The sequence below is a fragment of the Anser cygnoides genome, chromosome Z (assembly GCF_040182565.1).
Source record: "Anser cygnoides isolate HZ-2024a breed goose chromosome Z, Taihu_goose_T2T_genome, whole genome shotgun sequence".
Lineage (NCBI taxonomy): Eukaryota > Metazoa > Chordata > Aves > Anseriformes > Anatidae > Anser > Anser cygnoides.
This window is the reverse complement of record NC_089912.1, coordinates 76,499,663-76,515,800: the sequence shown is the minus strand read 5'-3', so window position 1 is coordinate 76,515,800 and position 16,138 is coordinate 76,499,663. Positions and strand designations below refer to the sequence as shown.

General features: G+C 37.3%; 1 protein-coding gene across 8 annotated transcripts in view; it reads right to left on the bottom strand.

Moving 5' to 3' along the window:
* Positions 1 to 16,138, bottom strand: part of ERBIN (erbb2 interacting protein) — a 121,335-nt gene that overhangs the window by 81,551 nt on the left and 23,646 nt on the right. The gene's annotated exons all lie outside the window — the stretch shown is intronic.

The following is a 16,138-nucleotide window of genomic DNA, read 5'->3' as shown; positions in this document are numbered from 1 at the left end:
CTTGCCACCACATTGTGTTCTGCATGCTGCTCACATCACTGGTTTTAGTAAAGTGAGCCCAGCAGCTGTGTTTATATGTTTCTTTCTTACTACGACTTTCACATGAACACATTTCACCTTAAATCCTCAGTATGCTTTGAATTTCTTCAATTGCTTATTGGAAGACTTTGAATGGATATTGATATACCCAGAACACCATGGGCAAACTTACACACAACGGATCAGGACACAGGGTGTCCTTTAGAGTCAGCTGAATGGCAATGAATAACTCATAAGCAGTTTTTACTTTCTCACACTTGCTGGGAGAAAAGAAGAGAGGGGGAGGAGGGAGGTAATCACAATGTTACACTTTTCATCTAAGTCAGAGTTGAAAAGAAATAGCTTAATTGCTTGCTTCAGACACATTTCAGGCAACCTTTCAGCCCATGGCAATCATCCTCCATTTAAAATAGTCAAAACAGTAAAAAAGGTGAATTATTTCTTTAAATAATTCCAGAAGAGTATCACAGAAGCAGGAGTATCTATATGGTCCTTAAACATCCATTCACGTTCAATGACAAAGACAATATGTTTAGCTAAAAAGAAAAAGACAATATGTTTAGCTAAAAAGAATTCAGATTTATCAAGATTATCCATAGCACAGACATATATTGAGCAGGTAAATCCCACACTCTAACACTAGTATCCACCTTGTAAAAATAGGAACACTTTTAGGGCAATGACAGTAGTTACACTGTTTTCCTTTGAAAAGGGAAACTTTGAACAGGAACCAGGAAGATGAGGGGTTTCAAATGAGACCACAGAAGTGCAACTCTGTGCACAATTAGTACCACTGTCCTCAGTGAAGCAGGTTTTGCCCAAACAAGGATACCAATAACCAAATAATAAGAGAAAGAAAAAAAAAAGTCTGGTAACTTCTATGTGCTACCACACTGCATTTCTCTATACCAACAACAATAATCTCAGAAAGAAAAAAAATCTAGATCATTTCTAGGACTTGACCATATTATGATCCAAATCATGCCAGAGAAGGGTAAACTTTGATGATTATGGACTACATTGTGTCAGATTAAAACCAGCAGAATATTTTTAGTAAACATCAGGAGAGTATGTAGCAATACAGACAACTATTTCACATACACCAATAATAAAGAAGTTTTATTGCCACTGGTTACTGGCAAGATTCCTAATCAGTCACAACTTGCTAGATTGGTGTGAAATCTGTGCCTTATAGTGAGTTAGATTTCAAAAAAGAGTAACATATGCTTTGATTGAGAAAATGTAAGATAAACATAGCTGGCAAAATATTTATCTCTACACAGCATACCTTTTGACATCAAACAGACAGACGTTTCACACTTGTAGCAGGAAGGTCTGCAGGCCATTTTTTTTAGTTGATCTCAGACTGCTGTACTGGAGAAGAGGGAGGGGCGAGAGGAAGGGAGGATGAGGGAGACACAAAGGTCTCAGAGACCATTCTCAAGAAAAGTCTATCTTGTTTTTCCTGGAAGCAGATGTTGTCACTCTGTCTCACTGTTTATCATTACTTGGGCGTTTGAACCGGCGCCAGACATTCAGAGCAAAGTAAAGAAGCAACCTCGCTGAGCGGATTGCCTCTCTGACAAAAACCTAAAAAGCTGCAGAAGCTGTGCTATCTGGCTTGTGTGGAGAGTCTATGATGTTAATTTTGATACGCTGCCTTAAGCGGCAAGAGACTGACCTGCTTAGGAATTGTAACCTCCTTGTACCAATGGTGTCACTGCTGTTGACAGCCAGAATCCTTCAACACAGGAAAGAGGACAGCTGATGGCACGTTCTCAGTGGGTACACTAAGATTCGCATTTGCTTTCAGCGTGCCCCAGAATAACCTGTATTTGGCAACACTGCTGGTGTTCTGCAGAGGACATACGTTTGCGAAGTGTTCTGCCAAGGGATGTGGGGTATGCCCATCAACAGCAATGGAATAGAAGAGGAACTGTTATAGGTCCATGACTGGCTGAATTGCTATGATTTACATTTTAATATTAGAGTTGGTTCTGCCAGGACAACTACAGTTCTGTAAGAGATATTTTTTAATTATCTTAAAACTGAATTAAATGCCCAGCACCTAGCATAATGAAAATGTGTTCATTACTTACAGTACCATAACAGCACTTTTGGAAAAGATGGTTAAGAAAATACATTCATACCCGGAAGTATGCGGACAAATGAGATCTGCTAGATTTTGTTGTTGATTGCTTTCTCTTAAGTAAGCTAATCAAAGGGTCTCCAAACAGATTTCCAAAGCCAAAAAATAAAATTTGACCTCAACTTAAAGAAACAAACAAGCAACCCCGCTATTTTCAAGTTATTTCTCACACCGCTGTGGATATAGATGCAAAACCCCTCCTAAATTTTAAGTGCACAGTGTGGTTCTGCAACAAAATATACCTATGCCTAGATTTATAAAAATTTTCACGAGTTCAAAGTCCCCCTTTACAGTAATGCAATTAGCGATGAAGTAAGTATTGCTGAGTTTAATCTCGGCAGTGAAAAACTGCTATAATGCACATGCACGAGAAGGGAAGAGTTTTTCAGTTCTTATAACTGCAAGGACCCTTTCTTACATCAAAGATGCCTGTTCCTCAAAGCATAAGTCTCACAGGTATGCTCTGAAAAATTCCTCTATAATAAGGACTACATACAATGTTGCTATTCAGTATAAACAATTGCATCTACGACACCAACAAAAGGCCTAGCTGTTACAGATAGGCAGCCGTACTGTGACTTAATTACATTTAAACCCAATATTCCCTCTAATAGAGGCAAGATACAGCACAATTTTTCACTGCCCTGAGTAGTTAGAATCGCAGAATAATGGAGGGTGGACAGGCCCCTTCCATGTCATGCAGTCCAACCCACTAACGCTATTACAACAGGGCTAATTTCAACATTAGATCCAACATCAAAGTCAAAAGTTACTTTGAGTTCAGGTCCATGTCAATATGTAAATAGTAAGGTCAGCTGGCTTATTTGAAATCATTTCCAGTGGAGAAAGTTAAGATACAGTACTTTTCATAAACAGCCTTGCCTCCATTCTAGCGTAATTATCTAGTTGATGTTATTGCTATCCAAAATACCATTTTTCACGTCTTACTAAGGCAGCTGAATTATCATGGATTGATTCAATCTTTTATGAATTTATGATGTACAATGCATCATCTCTCCACAATTCCAGTATCCTTTCCTTCAATGAAAAGGAAAATATCAGGAACATCCCTTCACAGAACCAAGATGTTTTATATCACTGGACAGAAAATAAATTAGAGAAATCACTATTTAATTGGAAATTATTACTACTTTACTGGAGCAGACAAATACATTCACCAAAGAGAGAGTATTCACGGACTTGTGAATTATTACTTTCTGTAAACCAAGGTTGCTCTTCACTAAATCTGAGGAGGATTAAATTACTCCAATATGCTGTCAGCAATTCTGCTTAGGCTTTACTGATGTTCACTCGTTTTGTTACTGTAATGCTATTGCATTAGCTCAAATAACCAGAGACAAGGCCAGGAATTAAGAATTAAAAAACAGAGACATGATGCTGTGATTTTACACTCTAAACTTAATACCAATGATTTTTAGCAAGGTTTTTAAACAAGTATCTAGAATATTAATAAGGCTGACATCCTTAAACACTGTACTCATTTAATATGTCTTTTTATACAAAATAAACAGGTTTACCAATCTGTTTTCACAACAATTTATTACTTGTCTTTGTAGTACACAATATAGTAGTATCTGAACTTTAAAAAAAATAAATTAAAAAACAAGGAAAGAAAGAAAGAAAAAGAAAACTGAGAAACAAACCAAGCACAACAGAAAACCATGTGAGGCCATCAATCAAGATGACAAAGCTTTTGGGACCTTGGTCTCGCAGGCCCTGCCTAGTGACCACCAAACCAGCAGGTCTCAGAATAGCTACAGTTGCATCCCATGTACCATAAAAATTATTTACCAAGTCACTTCTATAAGGGACTTTTGAGCTAGCTCCCTGGCTGGCAGTGAGTAACTCTGCATGCTACACCAGCTAGCCTAGTTAAACCCTGGGAACTCATACTGCTAGTGGTAGCACAAAGAATCCAACTCAACTCAGTCTAGGAACTAAAAAGAAAGAACAAAAAAAAAAAAAGAAACACATTCCATGTAAGTTATGATTACTGCTACCCAACCTTCAACCATTTCAAATATTTCCATTGCAGCTACAGAAATGCCAACAACTTCAGAGGACTGGATGTACCTACTTCACATCAGGAGGCCAATTAGCAGCACAAAATTTGGCAAGAGCACTCAGGATAACAAGAGGGGTTACAAATCCATGAGGAAACTATTTAGACCTGGTGCCCTCACCCTTCACACCTATGTCACCCCCATCCTTTTCACCTTTCTCCCCCTCTCATTCTTAAAAGTCTCCCATCAGCACATGCAACCTAGACAATGACAGATACAGATGGTCAAATTGATGATGGGAAAGAAGAAAGCAAAAAATTTAGGAAACAAATGACTAAGAGAATAGGAATACTTAAGAGACTGAATATACTTATTTATTCAGTAGTAAGATTTGTTATTAAAAATGTGAAGCAGTCACTGAGCCACACTAAACTCCACGAGAACACGTAGTACTCTCTAAACCATTTCATCTACATTTATTTGGCAATTTGTATGACGTTATTACCATGACCCTTGTCTCGTTTTCACCCACTGCCCTTTATCACACAACCCCTGTTCCCTCCTCTACTTCATGCCGCCCACATACTGTTTACATTTTTTACATTCAGTATTATTAAATACTGAAGTACTCTGGGGAGGGACATATCTAAGTTTATTTGCACAGTACTTAAGAAACAGGGCGCCGTGTTTTATAGTGAGCATGGGCGTGTGTAAAGTGGTGGTGGCACCCAACACCCACACCTCTGTGAGCAAGGAGTAATCGTCTGGGTATTGCATCAAGCAGATGCTGACTCACTAATATCGATAACCTGCTGGCTGCTTTGTATGAGTAAGATGGAAGTAATCTAGATACTGAAGTGAATACGACTACCAAGCATGAAAGAAAGAGGAATTAAGGAATAAGAACCTTCGGAAAAGACTTTGTGCTCTTCATTTAACTGTATACTGAGTTTTCCAACAGCAATTAGTGAAGCAATCAAACAAGCCCCAGGATGAGTCACCCATCTGAATGACCAAAAGACTATCACAGAGTGAGCACAACTGCCCTAAAAATTGGATCACCTAGACTGAAGTACTCTTAAGTGCAGGTTTCCAACACCCAAGATGAATAACCTACTGCTTACATCCCATTAATTAGAGCTATAAAGGTGGTACAGATCCCTCCATTTTAGACCTATAACCAGAGTACTTCCTGCATCAGGTGGATACCTTGCCACTTATGCCGCAGCTTATACAGAAAATTGGATCCAAGAACTCTTTCAGCTTATTAAAATACAGAAGACTGTGGACAGGTGCAGCAGCAGAAACAGACACAGAATTCAGACTACAAATTTTACAGACTGTGAATGATAGTGACACATTAAACACATGAATTTGTCTTGTGCCTATGGCCTTTTATTGCTACTGCCAGGCAGGAAATGGTGCAACAGTTTGAGCTGCTGTTAACTGAATACTCTGAGGCTTTACATTTAAAATAGTTTGAGGTACTATTACCTGAACACTCCAAGGCTTTTTAAACTCATCAAATTGTGCATAAAATACACTGGACTAAATTGTTAGAACCAAAAGTCACCTAGTAGTTGCCTGAAATGAGGTTAGAAAATACATATTAGGAACTTGAATCATTTACTTCCCTATATGTGGCATTTCCCATATTTCAGAAACACAATTTTATAGCATAATAGAGATTTCAAATTAAAATTCTTTAAATAATAGAAAGTATCAGCAAGCAGTTGCTATAATTGTATCCTTAATAATAGCTCTCACTTTACCAGCCAAGCCATTGTTAGGGTATGTAAATTCCTGAGTTCCCTTTCCTTCCAGGGCAGAGGTGAGTGGTTCTAGTTGAGTAACACTGAAATCTATTTTTAGATGTCATTTCCCCCCACCACACACACACACACACGTAAAGGCATAACTTTCCAATTAACAATTGCGATTATGAACCTTTTACTTCCTTCTGCATTTATTTTGTTCCTCACTATTTTACAAAGTTCATTTAGGAGACATCATTGACCGGTTTGATTATAGATACAAATAGCAAGCTAAAATCTTGCTTGCAAAATTGCTTAACATGCTAAGAGGGAAACTAACTTCAACTGTGCCTCATATACACAAAATGATACAAAAATATTAGGGTGTTATTGTTTGTTTGGGTGAGTTAAAGAAAAAAGAACTGTTAAGACACTTTCTACAGCTTCAACCATCGATTACTGGGCACATCAATTCACTGATGTAATAATATTTCAACAACTCATCCCACATCCACATTATGAAGATCCACTATACAGAGTTCTTCATAAACAATAACAAAGGAAGAAACCTGGAAGAATAAAAAAGACTTCTATATTCAAAACAGAAATCAGATAGTAGAGCAGGAACAAAGCAGAATCACAGAAAGATGAAATTTTTAAAAAATGCACTGATGTGGTGAATTAAAACTTTTTATTAAGTTGTGAACAATTGAACAGGTGTCTTCCTGGAAGCTGAAGTTTCCTGTTTGAACTGGTATTAAATTCATAACTAACCACAACAGCTACTGATCATGAATAACCATACACAACATCATACCAAAATGTATTTTTACTCTGTTACACTTCACACAGGCATGTGCCATCTGCCACTGAGGTATGATCTGTTTTTCTCTGACATTATCACATTACCCTTGAAAAGACTAATGCTGCTGCTTAATCTCATGGTTTGAGCCAATTTATACAGACTAAGCTTTGGCTTGTTGTCCGATCTCCTCAATATCTGCCTGAGAATCAATGATGAAAAGCGCAGATTGTCACTTTTTACCATATAATGTAAAGGCACCCTCATTACAAAGAGAATCCACAGTCAGGTAAAAACTATTCTAGAAGAGAGAGGTTTTACACATGGAATGGAACCATACAATCCTCTCCTAACATGCGGAAACAAACCAGGACCACAAGCCACCTGAACTAAAAGACAAACAGTTCATTAAGGTAATAAAAGTGTCTATCATTTGAAGTGATATGGCTACTGTAATTAATCCCCAGCTCTCAAGAAAGTTTAAGGAAATGAATATGCTGAATTGAAGTAACCGCAAAATCCTCCTAGTTTCTCCTGTATTAAAAAATTACTGTCCAGACTGAAATTGAAATAGCCAATAAAGAGATAGCTTTTGATTCTGAAAAAGCAAGAATAATTGTTATTTAAAACTCAGGTAGGAGATGACAGTGTCTGGAAAAGAACAGGATATGAGTTTGCTGTGTTCCCTCTAATAATGAGGTTACAGTGAGGGTTGTTTTGCCTCAGTTCCTAATGGCTTTTTATTAAACTTGATCTAAACCAACGCAGCATAAGTATAACACGCAGAAACTGCTGCTTGTACACAGCTGAAAATCACCAGTAGGTTTCGCCTCAATCTTAATCTTTCTCATTGTTTGGAGTGTCTTCTTGGAGAAATATACTGTCTGAAGGAATATGACCCTCACATGTTAATAGAAGTGGTACCAGCCAACAAGCCCTGAAATGCATTTTGAAGATTGTATTTATGCATCTTCTCAAACATTCTTTTATTGCTGTTGCCTATTTCAGTTCACAGTAACTCCCAGTAATATATGAAATGAGTTATTAGAGCTGATAGCCAAACATTATTTTTTTTATTTTAAATACCCACAGCTCAATTCTCACTTCTAAGTGAAGAAGGAAACAGGATGTGTGCTCTAAAAACAACCTGACGTTTGTTTAACCTAATCTCATAGCAATTCTCTTGAACGTTCTCCAACAAGACAGTATATGTTTTCGCCAAAAAAACTTAAGTCTGCATAGCAATAAAACAAATCACTTGTTTAACTGCAGATTACTGCACTCTAACTTTTTAAAGAGAAAAACACACATTCACTAAACTGCATTAAATGGCATTCCTATGCAATATTCCATCTAGCAATAAGACACTGCATCTAAACTTCAACTGTTCCAACAGGTTCATTTTTAACATATCAGTCATCAGCTAGCAGCTGAAAAAGCACTACATTTCTTTCTAGCAGGGAAAAATCTCAGTATTAAAGCTCAGTAGTGAGATTAATGGACTAATTCCATTCTAGATACCAGCTTTCATTTTAATGCCATTAAGGGATCAGAACTGAGACAGACTGATAATGTCACGGAAAAAAAAAATTCAATGCATTTATAATGCATATGCTCTAAGACCAAACACATAGTCCAGTTTTCCCGTAAAACTACACAGATATAGAAAATAATGCATTTGAAGTTAGCAACAGTCTGGTGCTTATACCAATGAGAGACTGAGCCGAGAATAAATGCTAACAGCATGATCTATAAAAACAGACACCAGAATAAGCACTAGCAGTTAGATAGCTGTGGTGCTATTATCACTTCAGTTATAAAGAAAACATCTGAACAGCTTCAATGAGACCTGGCAGGCCAGTGTCTAAACCAAAAACATCAAACACAAAGACAAATCTTAAATAATCTATCTAACACTAATTAAGACTAATGAATCTTAATTCATTAAGGTACTGGCCTGGGTACTCACTCCCCACATAAGCCACATCTCTATCTCCACTCAGTCAGTTACTGTTTTAAATATATATTTAAGGAAAGCTACAGCTAAGATGCTTCAAACAGCGTGCAATTTAAGAGGAACCTTCATGCTCAGAGGTATTGGAATAAAAATGAAAATAAGAAAAGACATATAAAAATGGGAAAACAAAAAAATGGTTGGTTTTCTAATATGTCTCCTATCAGTCCAAGGTTTCTCAGAGACCTTGTAGTACTCTGCAGATGACCATTCCAACCAATGAAAAAAGTTCTAAATAAAAGTGAGAGCCCCAAAAGCATCATCTCTTCCATCTATCCCACTTCCTCATCCAACCCACTGTGTTTTCATGTACTGTTGGTTTACCCATTTCCCTCCACTCTTCTGCTTGTTCCTCTTTTTCAGTACATCCTTTCCAACTCTGAGTTGCTATCTCATGTCTAACATGACAGTATCCCTGATGCTCTTCCATTTCACGAGAAAGCTTCAGATGATGAGCACCTCTGGGGATTGCTTACTTAAATTCAGTGTGAATAAACCAAGGCTTGATCTTAACCACCATCACCAACAACTGTTCTTATCACAACCTTCAATTACTTCTGTGGAAATAAGCACTATTCAGCCCACTACTCTGACCCACATCCTTGAGTTCCTGTAGTCACATTTCTCTTTAAGTCACACGTAAACTAAAAGAAGGAAGATTTGGACTAGATGTTAGTAGGAAATTTTTCACCCAGAGGGTGGTGAGGCACTGGCACAGGCTGCCCAGAGAAGCTGTGGATGCCCCATCCCTGGAGGTGCTCAAGGCCAGGCTGGATGGGGCTTTGGGCAGCCTGGTCTGGTGGGAGGTGTCCCTGCCCATGGCAGGGGGGTGGAAATGGGTGGTCTTTAAGGTCCCTTCCAACCCAAACCACTCTATAATTCTGTGACTCTCCCCTACCCCATACATCCAAAACAGAACCTTTCATACATGAACTTGTACCACTTACTACAAAAATCATTTCTAGGACACTCCTTGACTATGTTGCTGTTCTAAGTATCCTTCTTTTCATTTTCCTTATCTCTTTTAGAGAGATAAGCAGCTTCCTTTCACTTTTTTTCCCCTCTAAACTATCATCTCATTTACAGTCAGGAGAAAAACTTCTAATCACTCAATAAAGTTAGCTTCCCTCACCATCAATTTTTCAAAACAACATCCATACAATTCATTCACATGAATTACAATACAGTGAATTCCTTCTTCTTCTTCCTTGTCTCTCACCATCACAAAAACACTTAAAAATAAAGTTCTGACAATCACCAGGCTACTGATGTGCAAATATCATTGCTCATCAAGCTAACTAATACTTCCCCTCCACCCCATCATGTGCTCCTCTAACCATCTAGGTCACCTTAACCTGTCCTGGAAGACATACAACCTGTTTTCCACCCAACACTCATGTTGAATCATGATAGGTGATTCCAGTTTGTTTACTGAAACTCCTTTGGGTTACATCATCACAAAGGGCAATCTCACTGTTTGGAAAAAAAAGTATTTTAGCCCTCTGAAAAATATTAAAATGCATTACACGCATTAAATTTGTGAAAACATATGCATAATAAAACCAACAGAATTAGACTGGTACAATCTTCTAAGCTTTCTAGCTAGAAAATATAAAATGGAGACCTTTACCCGGTCTTTCTCTCTACTCTCTCAAGAAATAGCAAGTGAAATAAAGTTTGGTAAGAACAAAATCCAAGAGAATAAATACACCATGTCCTGTCTGCTGTCCTATGCAACATGGAAGTGAACAAACTATGAGAATCACCCCACAATTCTACCTTGGTATGTGTTGAGAACAATGATGGAAAACAGTAGTTAAGCAATTTCCTTGACATCTGAAAGAAAGTTTTTTTCTTCATGCTCTGAATATCTAAATTACAGCTGTAGAAGTTACCTCCACACTTTCAGAGAGTTTTGTCTCTGGATTAGAGAGGAGGAATTTCATCTCTTGAATGAATGTGAACATATTTATAACTGGGAACTGAGATATAAAATGAGAATGAAATAATTCTTACTTGAAACTTGTATTTCAGCCCAAAAGGTAGGGAAGGAATGAAGGATAACCAGCAGCCATAGAAGCATCCAACCTGAAATAATAATCTGAGTTCTAAATAGTCTGGCCATAGCAAAAAACTGCCAGAGGCTTCTTCATCTAGCCATGGATGAGAGTCAGATGAAGCAGTTTCACGTCCTCAAATGGCAACAGTGACATACAAAAGACGAACAGTGCCTCATTCTCACATATGCAAATAGTTCAAAGGGAGAGAGGAAGGAGCACTAGAAGAAAGTATTATTTTACATGATACACTAGGGAAGTCATGAATCCTCCAGCCTAAAAATAGGCTGAAACAATTAATTATAGGATTGTAGTGAGTGATTAAAAAATTTAAAAAGTAAGCCACCTGTCTGTTGAACAAGCTTACAAAGTAGTCAGATTTAAGTTTGATCATCACGTTCTGGATTTTCTCAGTTATGAAACAGTTTCCTGTTTTGCCAAGTAACAAACATATCTGTTAAGGATAGTAGAAACAAAGGGTTGGTATCTTATCGCATTCTCAAGCACCTTGGTGGCCCTAACACAAGCATCCAAGACTTCCTGCATCCTTCACTTTCTGCAGTCTTCAGCTTTTAACCCGTAACTCATTGCTGTATTTTTTTTCCTTCATTTAATTAACAGATGGACACTTTACACTACTACATTACTGTGTTTTACTACATACTTAGAAAACAACAAATTTAAAACATCCGTAACTGATTTCCCTTTAAAACTGGAGTAGAAAAGGAATTTCTATACAGATGATTTAGCTGAATGGCTTCCAAGTGGTCTCTTTGAAAAGGAACAAATAAATGCTGCTGATTAAACTTTGCATTTATTACATACAATCAAAATCAATTCATAGTCATTTATACTTCATCAAACACAAAAAAGGTTTTAAATTACACAACTGGTTACTTGGCTCCTTTCAGTATCAGATGCTTCTCTGAATCCCTCTACACTGACTTCTAAGAATATTCCATCCACCATCTTTTAAAATGTACACTTTAGTATTAGCGACCACCTGCACATAAAAATCAAGTTTCCTGTACTTTCTGAGTTCATCGTCCTGTACAGGGCTGCAATTCAGTGACCTGTAGCAAGCAGCAGCTAGCTAGTTATCCTCTGGCTTACCAAAGAGAATACTGATTAACAAGTATGATTTTTTTCCACCTCTCAAAAGTACGAAATAACATTATTTTAATCAAAGTCGCACTGTCTATCCTTTCCCCTCACTTCATTCAAATAGCTGCCAATAATTTAATAAGCACAATCTAACACATCACTGTCCAAACCAAGGGCCAGTGATATTAAAAAGAGTAAGCATAAGCTTTCCCCCCCTCTTTTCTTTTTTTTGAACTGAGTGCCTAGCCCTTTTTTCTATAAAGATCCTTAGAATAGGACTCATCAGTCCTTGATGACCTGCATTTTCAGAATCTTTTTTTTTTTTTTGCATTAAAGCTTTACTTGTATGCATTTTACTAACTATTCTATTTGCCTTTTCTCTGTAATGAAAGTTCATTTCAAATTTATTCTCTTCTGAGAAAAATCCATCAAGTCTTTTTGGCCTAAAACCAAGCTAATATTTCATAATAAGAAAACCCATCACTTTTAGCTAAGACATTTAGCACGCTTTTATCATCTCCTTTGTCCTCATTGCCTCATCACTACTAGAAGAAATATATGAAGATCACCTGCACCTCCAGAAACACGGGACACCTCCCTTTTGTCCATTTATACATCACAGCCTTCCAATCGTCCTGGTGTAAAATCCTCCAGAGGACAGTCAGCCTGTCTTGGGACAGCTAAAAGTCTATGGACACACTCAACAAGCAGGCAGCCAGTCAGGACTGGCCTGACAGTTTGGACTTCAAGACACTGTCCATTTAATGATACTGAAATATGCAGGCTGACAACTTGGTGGTGACTGGATATTCGTAAATACACAGCACTCTTCCTATACTACTAGTCCTCTAGAAATCAAAGGCAATTCCTTCTTCCTGCTTGCTGTGTACAAGCCTTCTTTGGCCTGAACTAGTTACAAACTAGCTAGCAAACTAGCCTACTTCATTTTCCACTCCTCTTCAGTGATAGCCAGTATTTCTCATACTGACATAGAGTTTTATAACACGTCTGTCTGTGCACCACAGCTGTAGGACCCTGTAGACATCAGGGTACTGGAAGAAATCCGCACTTCATATAAATTTATATGAATATATTTGTGAAATTTTACAATTTATATTTCACATAAAAGAGAGTATTTTGGCAGAAAAACTACAGCACATCCATTACAACCCCCCCCTCCCAGTTGTTTATGGAAGTAAAGCATTTTATTACATTTTTCTGTTTCACCATCATCTCTTCCCATTAGCAGGAAAACATACTTTCATTTCCTAACTGATACAATTACATCATTAAGAAAAAAATCCACAGGGAAAAAGGAGTAAACAGTCTGTGAGTGACAGTGAAGCTGCATCTTAACTGAAAAAGTGCACATTGTGACATTCCTCAACCAGCAAAGTGTGTAGTCCAAGAACTTCAAGGACAACTGTCAAAATGAAGTTTGCTTGCATAAATTATTAGCACTTCAATTCTATCCCCACCAAACAAGCTGGAAAAGGAGAGGAAAGAGGAAGTGGAAGCTAGAATGTGCGATGTTATTCAAATAAATTAGAAGTATTCTCTGTATAGTTTTCGTCTGAAACCACCACACAGTTAAGGCACTATATAATAAGCTTTTTTTATTTGCTAGTTGCTAAACTGACAAATAGATCCTAGAACTGTTTATGTAATCCAAGGGGAGTGTTTCCTAATACCTAGCATTTGCATTGAATCAAACATATTTGCCTACAATCAGGATGAATGTGGTTCCCTTAGAGTATCCTTTTCTGGCAAGATGGCCATCAGAAAGCTTATCACACAAGCCAACCCTCTGATAACCTAATCTTGTTTTAGGCAGACTCTGTTAGCAGTGCACGCATTTTAGGAGACAAACTAACTGCCATCCTTCATAAATCCTCAACATTTGGCAAGACAGCCTAAAATATTTTAGTACTGATCACTCACGAGCCAGAGAATCGTGTCACCTATCAGGACAGTTCGTCTGTACCTCTTCTGCTTTACAGGGAACAACTGGCTGACAGAACGATGGGCTCCCAACACGCTTCGCCAAGACAAAACATGCCTTGGGCTGACTGGATTAACCTTCGTAGCTGAACCACCTGAGATATGTTTGAAGAGGTGCTTCAAGACAAAACCTGTCCGTAAAACCAAGAAGGGGGAAATTTCAGCCCGTGCTTATTGCTACAAGCAGAAGTGAATCAGCGAGTCAAGAGGGCTCACAGTATGTACGCAAACCAGAGCTTATATAAGAAGTCTGGAACATGTCCAAAAACGATTGAAATACAGGAACCACAGGAATACTGAAGGGATAGAGTACAGTGGCTCCACTTTAGTCAGTGCTGTTTGCTTTATTCAGGTGGAAGTCATGATGTCAAGACAATGAAATGCAATTTTCCTTAGGTGACTAATTACACACAGCTTCAGAAACTACATACTTAACTATAGTCAAAGGACCAAATATAAAATATTACTCCCCTGCAAATGAAGTTGAAGTACTCTATACAAGAAAAGATTTCAGTGACTTGTCAAATTTATCTACTAGGTAGAGTAGAATTGCAAAAGGGGAAAAAAAAAGAGCCGACAAATTTTAGCATTTAATATTTGTTCTTAAATTTTGTTTAATCTGTCTCAGCTATATACAAGTAAGACCTTATTTACACTCACCATGTATTTCAGTACCTGTAAATACATATTAATAAGGTAGCTTTATGATAGACCTAAGCATTTAGCAGTATACTAATTGTGGATTTAGCAGCATGGCAAATTATGGCATCTTTCCCAGAAACAGTACAAAACTTTGAGAAGAAGCTGAAGAACACACACTCAGTTGGAAGCACGAAGCCTCTATCTGAAACAGAGAGGCTTACTAGGTTTCTAATGATACCTACAGTAAATGCTTCATCATGATATGTTTTAGAAATCAACTATTTAAAATCTTCTTGCAGCCACAAATCTATTGCAAAGCTAGCATTTGCCTCCCAGCCCTGTTCTTTTTAGCTAGCCCAGATTTCCTACACCCAGTGAAGGCTCATTAGTCAAGTGTGCCAGTGAACCAACTGTTAAGAGTAAACAGAAGGCAATACATAAAAGTAAACAAAAGTAAAGCAACAAAAAATAAACTATAGATTAACCATCCCATTTGAATTATTTAAAATTTAAGCATTCCAATGCCAGAACAAGCAGATCTGCATTGAAACTACAATTATAAAACAAGAATCTAATTCAACATAAAAATATTCTTAACACTAAAACATCTGTATCAGTCTGTTCTTTTATGCATATTAGGACAAGTAATTGAACAAAATGAATAGCGTAACAAAGGAAAGGACCATCTTTAAATCGAAGCTGTGAAATAGTGCCTGAACTTCCCACTTTGTTAATGTTAGCTTGGTAGTAAACAGGAGAGTAATAATAGCTTATTGAAGTCTCACTAGCCAGAGAACTGCAAAAGAAATCTCAGAAGTATAACTGAGAAATATGGCACTTGCAATTATCTGTAACCAAAGATGTATAGAAACAATAATTCTGAAGTGCTCACATAGAGTATCAGGTATTTTAGGTATTTAAGGTTTTGCTTCCAAAAGATAACATCTGCTCAAAACAAAAATTCTTTCCTTTTTCTAACCTTTATTTAAAAAGCACTCTTTCCCCACAAACCATTTTTCAAAATGAAGTTCCAACAACCATACTTTTTTTTCCCATGACGGTTCCTAATTTAAATCTCACATGGGACCTGAACATCCAAGCACATCATTTTTACAATACTACCAATACTTAAAACAGTGTTTTTGCTATAAAAATATTTCCTCTCCAACAAGTCAAGCATTTTCTGTGGATAGCTGCAAATATTTGAGTGTATCCTACCTACATATTTGAGTCAGAACAAAAGACTGAGAGAACAGGGTGAAAAGTGTGTTTTGTTCAATGGCCTTGATTAGGACTAAGACAATGATTCCTACTGCAATATACTAAGATCAAAATATACTGTGATCTATTAAAGATTTCTGCAACACTTCAACCGGGCAGACATTTACGAAAAAAATTCCTCATCATTTTATTTATGTTGTCTCTTCAATTCTTTATGAGTAGCTAATTACATCTGTTGTTGAATTATGTGATTAGAAAGAATTCTAACCAAACAAAAAAAACCCTTCAGTTTCAGCCCCCAAAATACATGTCACTAACAACTTTATGTAAA